Source organism: Eurosta solidaginis, chromosome 2, assembly GCF_040869045.1.
Source record: "Eurosta solidaginis isolate ZX-2024a chromosome 2, ASM4086904v1, whole genome shotgun sequence".
Classification (NCBI taxonomy): Eukaryota; Metazoa; Arthropoda; class Insecta; order Diptera; family Tephritidae; genus Eurosta; species Eurosta solidaginis.
Genome location: NC_090320.1, coordinates 118,189,872 through 118,203,523, shown reverse-complemented (window position 1 = coordinate 118,203,523; position 13,652 = coordinate 118,189,872). Strand labels below are relative to the sequence as shown.

Genomic DNA, 13,652 nt, shown 5'->3' with positions numbered 1-13,652 from the left:
TAAATGTGGGTATAAGGGTGTATCTACTCCTAAATGCCCTAGGGTCCGTCGCAGGCAGGGAAACCAGTACCCGAGCGAGAAGGCGGGGGAACCTCGTTCGGCTTCATAGCTCCCACAACAGCCAGTGCTCGTGGCGTCGTCCCTTGCGCTGAACCAGAGGGTGAATCTCTGCATGGAGGTGATACGCTTCCGAGGTGCAGTAGTACGCTGGCAGAAGAGCCCTCAAAAGTGATAATAACTTACCCTGACAGTACGGACAGTTCGCATAGTTCTGAAGCCGAGAGTCAAACGTCTTCATCCGCGATGGGCGAGCCGACTAAAGTTCTGCGACGCCGGCATAGGGATGTCGCTTGCTAGACGCAACTTTCACCAAACCTAGAAGAAAGGGAACATAGGTATGAACAAGTAAGACATACCATCTTTGAACACTACCCGGAGCGTAGACTGCTGCAAGCCACCACGTTAACGCTTACAGAGGACGAAAGGCCTTTAGTAAAGGCTAAAATTAAATATAGTTTTCTTGTAGGGTTTTTGGACTCGGGAGCCAACGTCTCCATCTTAGGGAAAAATGGATTAGAATTCCTAGAGGATAACGGCTTCGAATATCAGCCCTTACACGCGTTCGTATATACCGCGGGCGGCAACAAGCAAAAAATTTTAGGCTCAGTATCCCTACCAGTCACCTTCAAAAATATCACAAAGGTTATTCGTTTTTACCTTGTGCCCTCATTGCTCCAAGAAGCGTACTTCGGGGTAGATTTTTGGAGAGCATTTGCGTTAGCTCCCGAAATATTCCCAAGCGTAGAGTGCATAGATATTAGACTTGAAGAGGAAGAGGAACTTAACCTCCATGAATTGTCACCAGAACGAAAATTAGAATTTCAAAAGGTCATCGAGACGTTTCCTTCGTACGAGAAGTTAGGCCTAGGGCAAACTAAATTAGTGGAGCATCACATCGACACCGGTGATGCCATTCCCATAAAAAGCAAACATTTCCCTCTTTCGCCACCAAGGCAAGCCGAAGCTTTTAGAGAACTAGACAGGTTACTCGAATTAGGAGTTATAGAAGAATCAAACTCCCCGTGGTGTAGTCCTGTAGTACTGGTCCGGAAACCAGGTAAAGTTAGGCTGTGCATAGATTCCAGGAAGGTCAACGCGGTGACTAAGAAAGACTCGTACCCCCTGCCTCATATCAACGGCTTATTGGGCAGATTCAAGGACACGCATTTTATTAGTGGCATTGATCTGAAAGACGCGTTCTTCAAGATCAAACTGACAGAGTCCTCCAAGGAAAAAACAGCATTCGCAGTTCCGGGGAGGCCTCTGTACCACTTCAAGGTGATGCCATTTGGTCTGTGCAATGGACCGCAGACTATGAGTAGGCTGATGGACAAGGCAATCCCTTCGCGTCTGCGAGAGAACGTCTTTGTCTACCTGGACGATCTGATGGTATGTAGCACTAATTTTGAGGATCACCTGAAATTGCTAGCGGAAGTGGCCCAATGTTTGAGAGACGCAGGGCTGAAAATAAACGTGGAAAAAAGTAAATTTTGTCAGAAGGAGATACCCTACTTAGGATACTTGATAGGCAGCGGGTGTTTGAAAGTGGATCCGACAGAAATAGAAGCAATGCAAAACGTCCCGATCCCTAAATCCCCTCGGCAAGTGCGTAGGTTTGTAGGCATGGCGAATTGGTACCGATCGATTATTATTAATTTTGCTGACTTGGCAGGTCCCTTGACCGACTGTCTCCGCAAGTCAGCAGGCCCGTTTAAGCTTACTCCTGAAGCTATAGAGGCATTCGAAAAACTAAAAGTAGCCTTGAGTTCGGCGCCTGTCTTGGCCCAACCAGACTTTTCCAAAGAATTCGTAATACAATGCGACGCTTCCAAAATAGGTGTTGGCGGAGTGTTGTTCCAGGTCGATGATGAGGGCGCTGAGCATCCAATCGCGTTCGTGTCGAAAAAGCTGAATAATGCTCAACGCAATTATACAGTAACCGAGCTGGAATGTCTTGCAGCCATAATCAGCGTGAAGCGTTTCCGACCCTATGTCGAAGGATTACCTTTTCGGATTCTTACGGACCACTCCAGTCTCAAGTGGTTGATGACACAAAAAGACTTGAGCGGGAGGTTGGCGAGATGGTCACTCTTACTGCAAAGATACGACTTTAGAATGGAACATCGTAAGGGCACCCTGAATGTAGTACCAGACGCGCTGTCGCGTTTTGATGCCGATGAGTTGTCTTTCACTACCACACCCGGAGAAATAGATTTAGCCTCTCCAGAATTTAGCAGCAACGAATACTTAGACTTAATTCGGACCATCACCGAAAACGAGGAATCACTTCCGGATTTACGAGTGGTGGACGGTGTAATTTTCAAAAGAGTTAAGTTTCGTAAGGGGATGGAAGGGGAAGAAGACTCGCTGTGGCGTTTATGGTTGCCAAAAGGGTTGACTGAGGAAGCAGTGAGATTAGCACATGACGCTAACCGGAGTTACCATGGCGGATGGCAGAAAACCTTAGAACGTGTTAGGCAGAAGTACTTCTGGCCGCAGAAGGCTAAGGACGTCAGGGACTACGTCCAGCGTTGTGACACCTGCAAAACGGTAAAACCCACCAATCAGCAGTCGAGACCACCTATAGGGAGTACCTTTGAATCCGAAAGGCCATTTCAGCGGTTATATTACGACTTTCTAGGGCCGTATCCGAGATCTAAGCGGCGAAATCAATTTCTTTTCATAGTACTAGACCATTTTTCAAAATACGTTTGGCTAAAGCCCATGCAAAGAGCCACCACTGTTAACATTATAAATTACTTCGCCTCCGAAATTTTTCCGGCTGTAGGGGTTCCTGAATTTATCCATAGTGACAATGGTAAACAGTTTATCTCGAATGAAACGAACCAATTTTTAGTAAATTACGGGGTGACGCACGTGAGGACGGGGCTATATTCTCCCCAAGCGAACGCATCCGAACGCGTCAATAGAGAAATTGTTTCGAAGATTAGGATTTTCCTGAAAGATAAACCTGACCATACCGATTGGGATAAGCATATACCCGAGATTTTATCAGTTTTGAGAAGTGATTTTCATACGGCGATTCAGTGTTCTCCATACTTTGCATTATATGGCCAAATATGGTCCAACATGCTGCAACGTATAAAATTTTAGCGAAGCTCGGCAGCCTTTGGGAATACCAAGTTACGATAGTAAGCAGAACTGACAAGTTGACTAATATTCGTGAGCAAATCCGTAAAAATTTAGATCAGGCTAAGGATAAAGGAGTAACCACCTATAACAATCGCTCTAGACAAGTCAACTACAAGGAAGGTCAGGAAGTTTTCCGAAGAAACTTTGCCTTAAGTAACTTTAAACAGGGTATTAACGCCAAATTCCTGCCGAAATACCTTAAGTGTCGTGAGCTTCGAAAAATAGGCAATGCATTGTATGATCTCGAGGACCTAAACGGGAAATTGATAGGTCGCTTTCACGCGTCGGACATTCGCCCGCAATGAACTAGAAAACGTTTCCTTGCCAAATTACAATTTGACTTTTTTTTTATATACCTACCAATTGGACTTTTTTTTTGTCTGGGCGTTTTGCGGTCGGGGACATCTCGCCCAGTATTCTCCCCGATCACTGACCTCATAGGATGTTCACGCGCGTACCCACCGAGGACCGTGAACACCCTGGCAGTCCACACTTAGGTCGGACTAGTCTTTCGGAGTTTTGACGAGTTCTCCAGATCAAAATGTCTACACCTTTTTTTGATTTTGCATTCCTGTGGGAGCGATACCCACTAGAAATCATCTTTCGGAGTTTTGGCGAGTTCTCCATAACAAATGTCTAATTGCCGCAAGGCCCTTTTAACTAGGAAACAGAAATTATTCCCAACTTGACTTAATTTTTTTTGATAGACCTATGTTGCCCGGCTAGCTTCGTAGTAGGACTTTGAGACTCTTATCTCAGGGGTGAGTCGTGCCCCACGTTGCTTGTCGTCGAAGATTCCTGGCAGTGGCTTCCCACAGATGATCCGGTTTCCTGTTCGCTTCATCGTCAGGTCTTCAAAGCGAAGCAGGTTTGTTACGGTCTGCTGCTACGGTCTACGGCTACGATCCACTTGGGAGCGTGTTCACGCGAACACACCTAGCGATGTGGCGAAAGTTGCGATACAAGGTATCGAAAACAAGAAAAAAAGATGGAAAAATCGGCATCAAGAAAAAAGGGGAAAAAGAAGCGGAGGAAAAAGACACGTTTTGCGCGGAAACGAAAAAAGCTTGGTCTCTCTTCCTTTTTTGGTTAGCTGGCGAATGGACGCAAAAAAAAAAAATAGGCTCCAGCCTTGAAGTGTAGTTGCTGGTTCCCCTGCAAAAGCGCTCCACGTCATTTTACCAGTCATTTTACGGTCATTGTGACTTTCTGCAGCGGTTATATTCATAGTCACGTTTGCATGGGCGTGATGAACTTTTGTGACCAAATTTTCCGTTTCGTTCCTATTAATGTGATCGTGCATTCCGCTCCCACTTATAGGATGTGAGCATAGCACTGTGCTGCTCACACACGTCACAATGCTCGTCAAATGGCGGTCATTTTCCCGTCATTTCACTCTACATTTTCGAGCCATTTGACAATCAATTTTACTGCGGTTTTACCATTTATATAACCGCCATATAACGTGAATTTTACCTGCAGATTTACTTTACCTGGAGCAGCCATATGAATAAAATATGAACCAAAAAAATTGAATTTTCAATATTTATTATTTTTAATATTATTATATATGTACATGAAATTGGAACTTATATTAATCCAGTTCATATAAAACAGAAGAACTTTAATAATAAATAAACTCGCTTAATTGGTTTTTGTTTTCCAATCTCTTCTAAGCGAGCAAAAAAATAATATTAAGCTTTAGAAAAAACTCCAATTATTTGAATAATCTACAACTTAAAGCTTAGTAGAAATTCAGATCAAGAATATTCAAAGGTGTCGTGGATCCGATTGCTGTCGTAATTGAAGAACTTAAAAATGTACGACTATTAATTGAGTCAGACTTATTATTGTAACCCTTAGGAGGAGTATTGATTGGTTTCAAATCTAATTCCGACAGCAATCATATCACGACATCCCTTATTATATATGCACATGAAATTGTAACTTAAATTAATACAGTTCATATAAAGAAAAGTAAGTATTTTAATAATAAATAAACTCGCTTGATTGGTTTTCGTTTTCCAATTGAAATCTTTTCCAAGCGAACAGAAAATAATTTTAAGCTTTAGAAAAAACTCCAATAATTTGAATCAATTTAAATCTACAACTAAAAGCTAATTAGAAATTCAGATTAGATTTACTCTTTTTTTCAGATCAAGAATATTCAAAGGTGTCGTGGAATCCGATTGCTGTCGTAATTGAATTTGAAAGTAATAAAGTAAAGTAAAATATGAATTTAAAAATGTAGGACTAGTAATTGAGTCAGACTTATTATTGTTCTAAATCTAATCATTCCAGCAATAATTCTGTAACCCTTAGCAGAAGTATTGATTGGTTTCCAATCTAATTCCAACAGCAATCGTATCACGACATCCCTTATTATATATGAACATGAAATTTTAACTTAAATTAATACAGTTCATATAAAGAAAAGTAAGTATTTTAATAATAAATAAACTCGCTTAATTGGTTTTCGTTTTCCAATTGAAATCTTTTCCAAGCGAACAGAAAATAATTTTAAGCTTTAGAAAAAACTCCAATTATTTAAATCAATTTAAATCTACAACTTAAAGCTAATTAGAAATTCAGATTAGATTTACTCTTTTTTTCAGATCAAGAATATTCAAAGGTGTCGTGGAATCCGATTGCTGTCGTAATTGATGAACTTAAAAATGTACGACTAGTAATTGAGTCAGACTTATTATTGTTCTAAATCTAATCATTCAAGCAATAATTCTACAACCCTTTGCAGGAGTATTGATTGGTTTCAAATCTAATTCCGACAGCAATCGTATCACATCCCTTATTATATATGTACGTGATATTGCAACTTAAATTAATACTGTTGATATAAAGAAAAGTAAATACTTTAATAATAAATAAACTCTCTGAATTGGTTTTTGTTTTCCAATTGAAATCTTTTCCTGTGCAAGCACATCGCTAACCTGTGTTGGCAAAAGATATGATTATATTGTCTTCGATAGATAGTCGGACGAGCCGTTACTCGGCGAAGTAGAGATGACCGTTGTGTCGGTGGCAGCTGTTACAACAGCAGTTTCTAACTTTACACCATCCGTACAGTGTGATGAATGCTTCACTGCCTTTTCCAATTGCTTGGCGCCAGCAATTTTTGCTGTTTGTAAAGCTTTAGCTGTAATGCAAATATATAGATGGGTTAAAGTGGTTTTCGTATGTTATTCAACAACTCACCCTATACCATCATCACAGCCTCCTCATCGATTTTGAATATGTGTACTGTTTCAGTATTCAGACCCAGTTCGTTTGGTGCAATATTTTCGATTTGATGAATATGTATACTATCCGTTAGGCAGACAATTAGGTGCAATCGATTCATTCATATACTGTGGGTATTTGAGCCGTAGACGCAACGGCAGATATTTTGATTCTTTTTGAAGTGTAACATTTGTAAACAGTTGGGTTTCTCTGCTGTCACCATCACCACTAGAGAGCTATTGAAGAAACGCTCGACCAAGATAATATCTGAGATTTACACGCATAGATTTCTAACACCTTTTCACAGTTATTGATGGAGAAAATGCGAAAGCCATATTTACCATCCAATACCGAAATAGAACTGTAGAGGAAGAAACATTTTATAAAATTTAATAAAATCAAAAAATGATAGTTGTGCTAAAATGGGGTAACATATTGTATGTTAAAGTATAGCGAAGTCTCAGCGGCTTTGTCCTGGTGAAAATTGAGTTTGAATAGGTTTTATTCTTCATTCTTAGAAACATGTACGAAGGTACCTGGTAAGATATTACAAATCCTCAACGCTTCTCTTGCAATAACTTAAAAAACCCTCATATTCAAACTTCTGTTTAGCTTCTAGATATCAATAGCTACCTTTTCCACCAGGAGTTACTATTGCTTCTACGCCTATGCTATTGTTTCCTACATCGATGAGCTTTGTAATAAAATAAACAGCTATCTCCCCAAAGACGAGTTTTGTCGCCTCGCGAAACCTGATATTGTCACCAACCAAATCATCGGTGACCTTATTTAAAACATGGCCGCGCCAAATGTCGACCATATGACATTACCCTACCGACTGTCTTACACCCTAAATTCTTGGGTGTGACTTTCGATCAGGATCTACATTTTGGAGAGCACGCACTAGCAATTGTAAGGAAAATCCAAAGCTGTAATAAATATTTAATATAATTCGATAAATCGGCAGTACTTGGGGTAAAATAAATAGACGTTTGCATGGTACGCGTCTCCGATATGGTCTCCAAGCCTAAAGGTCACTCACTGGAAGAAAATACAGGCCTGCCAAAATGCTGCCCCCAAAACCGCTACGGGCTGCCCTCTTATGTCCTCGGAACACACCTGCATAATGAACCGAGAAAACTCCCAATAAGGGAAAGAAATGAAATGCTAACCGAACAGTTTCTGTAGAATACCCTGAAACCTGGGCATCCCAACAGACATCTGATTGATGATCCAACACCGCTTAGGGGCTAAAGAGTCATCTCCGTAAGCATTTTGAGGAAATACGGCACCTGAGAACTCAGCCGTATGAAGCAAAACAACACAAGCAGTTCCTCAGTGAACTCCACAAACAGGCGTCGGACCTTTATGCTAGGAATTGCCCGGTGAATCCAGTACTCAAAGAACAGTACCCAAAACTTGCAGAAGAGGACCGGATACTCCCCAGGGAAAAGCGAGTCACTCTAGCTCAACTTCGATCTGGATACTGTAACAGGTTAAACTCTTACCTATCCAGAATCAAACCCGACATACAAAATGTATGCCCGCTTGCAATGTGTCCACACATGACACCAACCATCTCTTTAATTGTAATGTGGAAACGGCAAGTTTCCTTGGACTCCCGTTAGAGGATATTGATGACAATTTGTGATCGGTCGCACCTATTGGATGGGGCGAAGCACTGCTACAACAACAACAATTCAGAATAATTGGCAATACATACCGGATCAGCGGTAACAGTCAAACATTGACTCTTTAACTCTTCCAGCACAATTTGTAGATAAATGTACTCCTCTGGTAGTGGTGGCTTCTCTTTAGGTGGCTCTTGTTGTATTTGCACTGGTGCAGGCTGTTCGGTGTAACCAACATTTGGTGGTTGCGTATTCCATGACTGTTGTTGCTGCGACTGCTGTGATATAGCTGAAGTTTGGAAGTTCATTTGTTGTGGAAATTGCTGTGTTGTGACGATGTTATTTTGCTGCAATGTTGGATTATAGTAATTGCCCGGTGCTGTAGTTTGCGTTTGGATTGACATATTACTGTTGGCGGTAGGTGGTGGTGGCTGAAAAAGCAATAAAATAACACCGAAAAGGTTACCTAAAAATTCTCTTATATACTTGTCGTTAGTTGCATTTTACCTGATATAATCCATTTGGGTGCACGTTTTAAATCGTGATATACTATTTATGTCGATTGTTGTGGTATGGGTGCTTGAGCTATTTGATCCATACCAGGAAATTAATCTGCTATCTTGTTCGATGTTTGTACTTGCTGTTGGGTGCCAGCAAATAGAGAATAAATAGAAACATTACCATCAAGGCTAGAGCTTGCGACCAGGGCAGGATTGCGTGGACACCATTGCACATTAGAATACCATGTACCCGTTGTTGCTACTTCAGAAAGTATTTCGCCCTCAGGTATTTCTGTATTTGGATTCCAACAATAAATGTGATTATCTTTACCACAAGATACCATTAAATCAACATTACTCGGGTACCATGACATACCCAAAACACCACGTTGATGTATTTGCGTCGTTTTTGCAGGCGCAGTGGCATAACGTAAATCCCATAATTGTACCACAGGCGCTTGATCATCTTCTGAAGCTAGCCAAACTTGTGTGGCCACATCCGGATGCCATTGTATGGCATGCCAACGTACACGAGATTGTCTATCGGAGTGTAATAATTTGTTCGCTTTTACGTAAATCCCAAATAACACAACGTGAGCTAAAGACCGATGCCAATATGTGTTGTACCTGACGATTTCAGGCAACATTTTGTACATCCTCGAGTGGTTGTGTTTTAGTTCCCGGATTCATGTGTGTTGTGGTATTGTTGAGATCCCATATAAATATTTCAGATTCAGAGGCACACGAAGCTAGCAAGTTTGTTTGAAAAGGATTATCATCAAGACCGCTGACAGGACCAGTATGCTTATCTTGACGTGCTATGAGACCTTCTACGTTGGCAAACATTTTAGCAGCTGAAAAAATCATAACATGACCCCCTTCGCAACCGCCTACAATGAGACCGTTAGTGTGTGCACCATCATAGCCAGTAGGAGACCAGATAACTTTCTGAAGTCTGCGAAAATGGAACAGCTTAAAAAATAAGCAATTTTTATTGTATGATGGGATTAGTAAAAGTTTGCTTAGTGAATAAAAACACAATCATTTTTCCTAAGTTTCTTAATATTCGTCGCTTGTTTGAGGCTACTGGACTTCTGAAATAGGTATTCAGAAATTTTTGCAGTAATTGTTAATTCACCCAAACTAATTGGAACGAGATTCTTCGTGTATACCAGAGGATTACTCATATATTAGCAATAAAATTATGACATATAGTTTTACACCTAGCATTGGGGAAAAGGGAAATACGTACTTTCAGAATTGTAGGTTGTTTTAACGGTAAGAACAACTATGGAAAGTTCACTGCTACAACAACAATAACAACAACTATGGAAAGTTTTTGGGAGTATTACGGACGTTGGTAGTTCTTTGTTGGTTATGAATCCGGTACAATCTGGCACTAGCCTGACTACCGAACGAAGGATTTTTTTAAAATCTCTCGAGCTTTTGGTTCTGTGGATTTAAGTCGCCTCTTACATGGCTTGCCTTGTCGCAAAAATATTCGGTAACGTTTTACAAGTCGGTGCACCACTTAATTTTTATCAAAAATTATCAAAGGTAGTATGAAAAGACGCGTCTCGACCTCCGTTTTAAGAATCCGACAGCGGAAATCAAACATTTTATTCCTGTCGAAAGCTATTTACAAAAAACCGTAAAATGACACCGAGAGGGTCCGAAATATGGGGCTCTATCCATAGTTTTTTTTTTTAATAGAACACCTTTCTGCGTTGGCGGCCTTCGGCCGCGCTTATAAAAAATTACCCTGGGTGGGTCCGGTTTGGGATCAAAATTAAATGCGCGCAGAAAAAAAAAACAATAAAATTATGAATGTATACTCACCTAAATGGTGTGGGAATAACAGTGTTAGGTGTAGCAATTGATTACACCTTAGGTAACACTCCTGAAAAATCTGATTCATGTAATGACGTGTTAACGCCATCCTTCAACGGTGTTTCCACATGTGTAAGCGCCATCATATTCTGTGCTTCCTGCATTATGCGATCGGTGAAAGTGTACGTGGAGTTGCTGCAACTTGTGGCGTAATAGAGTAATCGGCTAACAGCGCATCTGTTGTTTCAACACCACTTTCCCCTGCCACTTCTTTAGCTATTTCACTAGCACGTCCCAATTTGACCACTTGCTGCAACTCGCGATCGGATATTTGTGGTTGCGGTAACACCAGTTTGGAGCGCTTTCTATCGGGTTCTAAATTTTGCAACATAGCTAGGGGCATATCATTTTCTTTACGTTGCTTGAGCTTTTGTTTATCTTTCTTGCGTTCGCGTTCTTCTTTCTCTGAACGCAGTTCACCATCCAGGTCTTGTTGGCGCATTTTATTAAAGTCTGGTTCTAGTTTTTCAACATTTTTTTCTGAGGTGTTATAGAAACCAATAGCGTGTCGCTTTTCAAATGGTATCTCTGCATTGTAGTCGATGCCTTTAATACTTCTGCGATTACCACTACCAATACCGGCAGCACGCAATTCTCTACGCTTTTGCAGTGCGGCCAATCGACGTGCTTCTTCCAATTGTTTTTCGCGTGCTTTACGCTTTGCTTTTTTGCCCTGTGTATTGGTAAGACGAGCACGTGCCTCAGACAGCATTTCCAGTGCTATTTACATTTAAATATTTTAAATTACAGCGAAAAAAAAAAAACAAAATTTTAATTTTCATACCATCTTCATCCATATCTTTGGGATCGGGACGTGCAGGCTTCGTCTCGGGATTGGGATCAATTTCTCCTGGTTTCAGCTTACGATAATCGACGCAATTGTACGCCATTTGGTTGGCATTAATTTGGCCAAATGCAAAAGCTTTTCATCCTCCTCCCGTGACCATTCTTTCTTCTTTATGCTAAGATCAGCCATTCGTACCAGCGTGCCTTACATTGCTTGGCAGATTTGCGGTGCAGCAGTGATGCAATACGTGACCACTGGTTTTTGTCATATTTCGTTACAGCTGCTTTGAGGATTTCATCCTGAAAGTTATCAATTTAGTTAATACACGGCCAAGAGTAACCACTCGCGTCAAATGCTTACCTCAGTGTTTCTCCACACACCACATTTTATCATAATTCGCGGCATGGTGCTATATAATTGTGAATTCTTTCGATGAGCACAAAAATCAAATCAAAAATTTTTGTCGAAATAAACAGCAAAAATCATTGTATATTAAAGACTTTGGGAAAATTTTAGAATAACACCCCCCGAGTTCGGGGTAAAACTTGGTATCAAATGAAAGAGGGAGTTCTCCCGATCACAAATATATATATTTTAAAGTGCACAAACTTATAATTTAAAAGTTATTTGTTGTTAAAGTTTGCAAAGTTAGCAAATTTCTATAGCACTTTAAATTACAATTTACACATCTTTAAAAACCTTAATCCACATACATATCTATATAAATTGGCAACGATAAATTTAAATTGCATTTTTGTATATTTCACATTTCATTTTTGCATTGTTTTTAGATATTATAAATGTTTTATTAAATCAATCGCGCTTTTGTAGCAACATGCACACATATATATATATATTTTATTGATGACATTACAAAGCTGTGCTGCCACGCAAAAATGACACATTTTGCTATCCCTATGAAAATAATAGGTGCGAGGGAGCACGTTACATTGTGGGAAAGCAAAATTTGTCAGCATGCTATTTCATTTGGAGAATTTTTCATTCCAAATCGTTACCCCTGTCAAAAATTCGTGTGGCTGTGTGCGTTTTTGGTCACACGATTTTTGCAGGGTTCATAGTAAGAATTAATCATTACTGCCCATCCCCAGCTATATTCAACGCATCGTAAAACGTCATCGTGTGCTGTGCACATAAATAAGGGCGTATTGGTGAAGAAACCAAAAGACAGCCACGAGTTTTCCGGCAAAGAATTTTGATATATCTACACCAAAAGCTAGCAATGCTTAATCTGAAATCGCGAATTCACAAGGAATTGTATCATTGAAAATCGTAAATGGCTTTGTACACGACGATAATAGAAATAAAGTTTTTGAAACCTTTTTAAAACTGCGTTCGCTACCAGAAAAAGCAAGTTCATTCGGGGCTACCAATTTTGCTATGTTCAAGAAGCCGGCATTGAGGGCCTAACTATTACACCATTTAATAAGTTGCCAAATGAGTGCAAGACATCTGAACCGGTACGCAAATTTGGCAATACATATGACTACTTCCTTTCTGAAGGTCGTTTGGTAGGACATGCATCCGGGTTTTGTGGCAAGGTACACCAAAACCACCAGCGCGCCACCGCGCGCACACACTCGACGGCGCATCTCCGAGCGCGACAACCACCAGCGTGCTATCATCATCGACGGAGTCATCCGACAACCACCAACGGTACTAGAACAGCGCGCCCAAGCCAACGACAGCAACAACAATACCAACTACAACAACGGTAAGATCGTACACCTAGGTCTGATACAGAGCCGGCCATCGTAACCAGAACCACATAAAGGGGTGAGTCCGTTCCAAAGCCCCCATGCGGAGAGCTTAAATACACTTGTATACGTATATACATAAGCGTAGGCACACAAAAAAAATGAAACAATAAAAATATACACATATATATACCATAACATGAAGACATATGGTCAAGTACTTGTATTAATTATAGTCATATGCATATATAGGCATATACCCACTTAGAGTTGCGTATTGAATGCAACCACCTGTAAATATATACTTGGGTGCTAATAGCAAATACGGGTATATATATATATAAGCATATGCCTACTTAGAGTTGTACATATGTATGCAACCCCCTTTTAAATACCTGCTTAGGTGCTGATATCGCCTATGGTAAATTACATGTAAGCAGAGGCATACATAAAATTACGCATAGGCATACGTTAGTATAGATATACATACATATATATTTATAGCAAACATGGTTACATACAAGCAAATACCTACCGGGAGATGACAACCGGAAGAATTAGTATTCGTTTTCATTGCCACTTTGTAACCATGGCTGCCTATGATTCATTTATCGTTCCATTTACTCTTATGAATTAATGATAAAATCTTTGAAGTAGTAGATCACATTAGGTCATAGTA

The 13,652-nt window shown here is 40.4% G+C and overlaps 1 pseudogene; it reads right to left on the bottom strand.

The window, feature by feature from the left end:
• Positions 1 to 4,772: 4,772 nt before the first annotated feature.
• On the bottom strand, positions 4,773 to 11,857 carry LOC137240186 (cell division cycle 5-like protein; annotated as a pseudogene).
• Between the last annotated feature and the right edge of the window lie 1,795 nt (positions 11,858 to 13,652).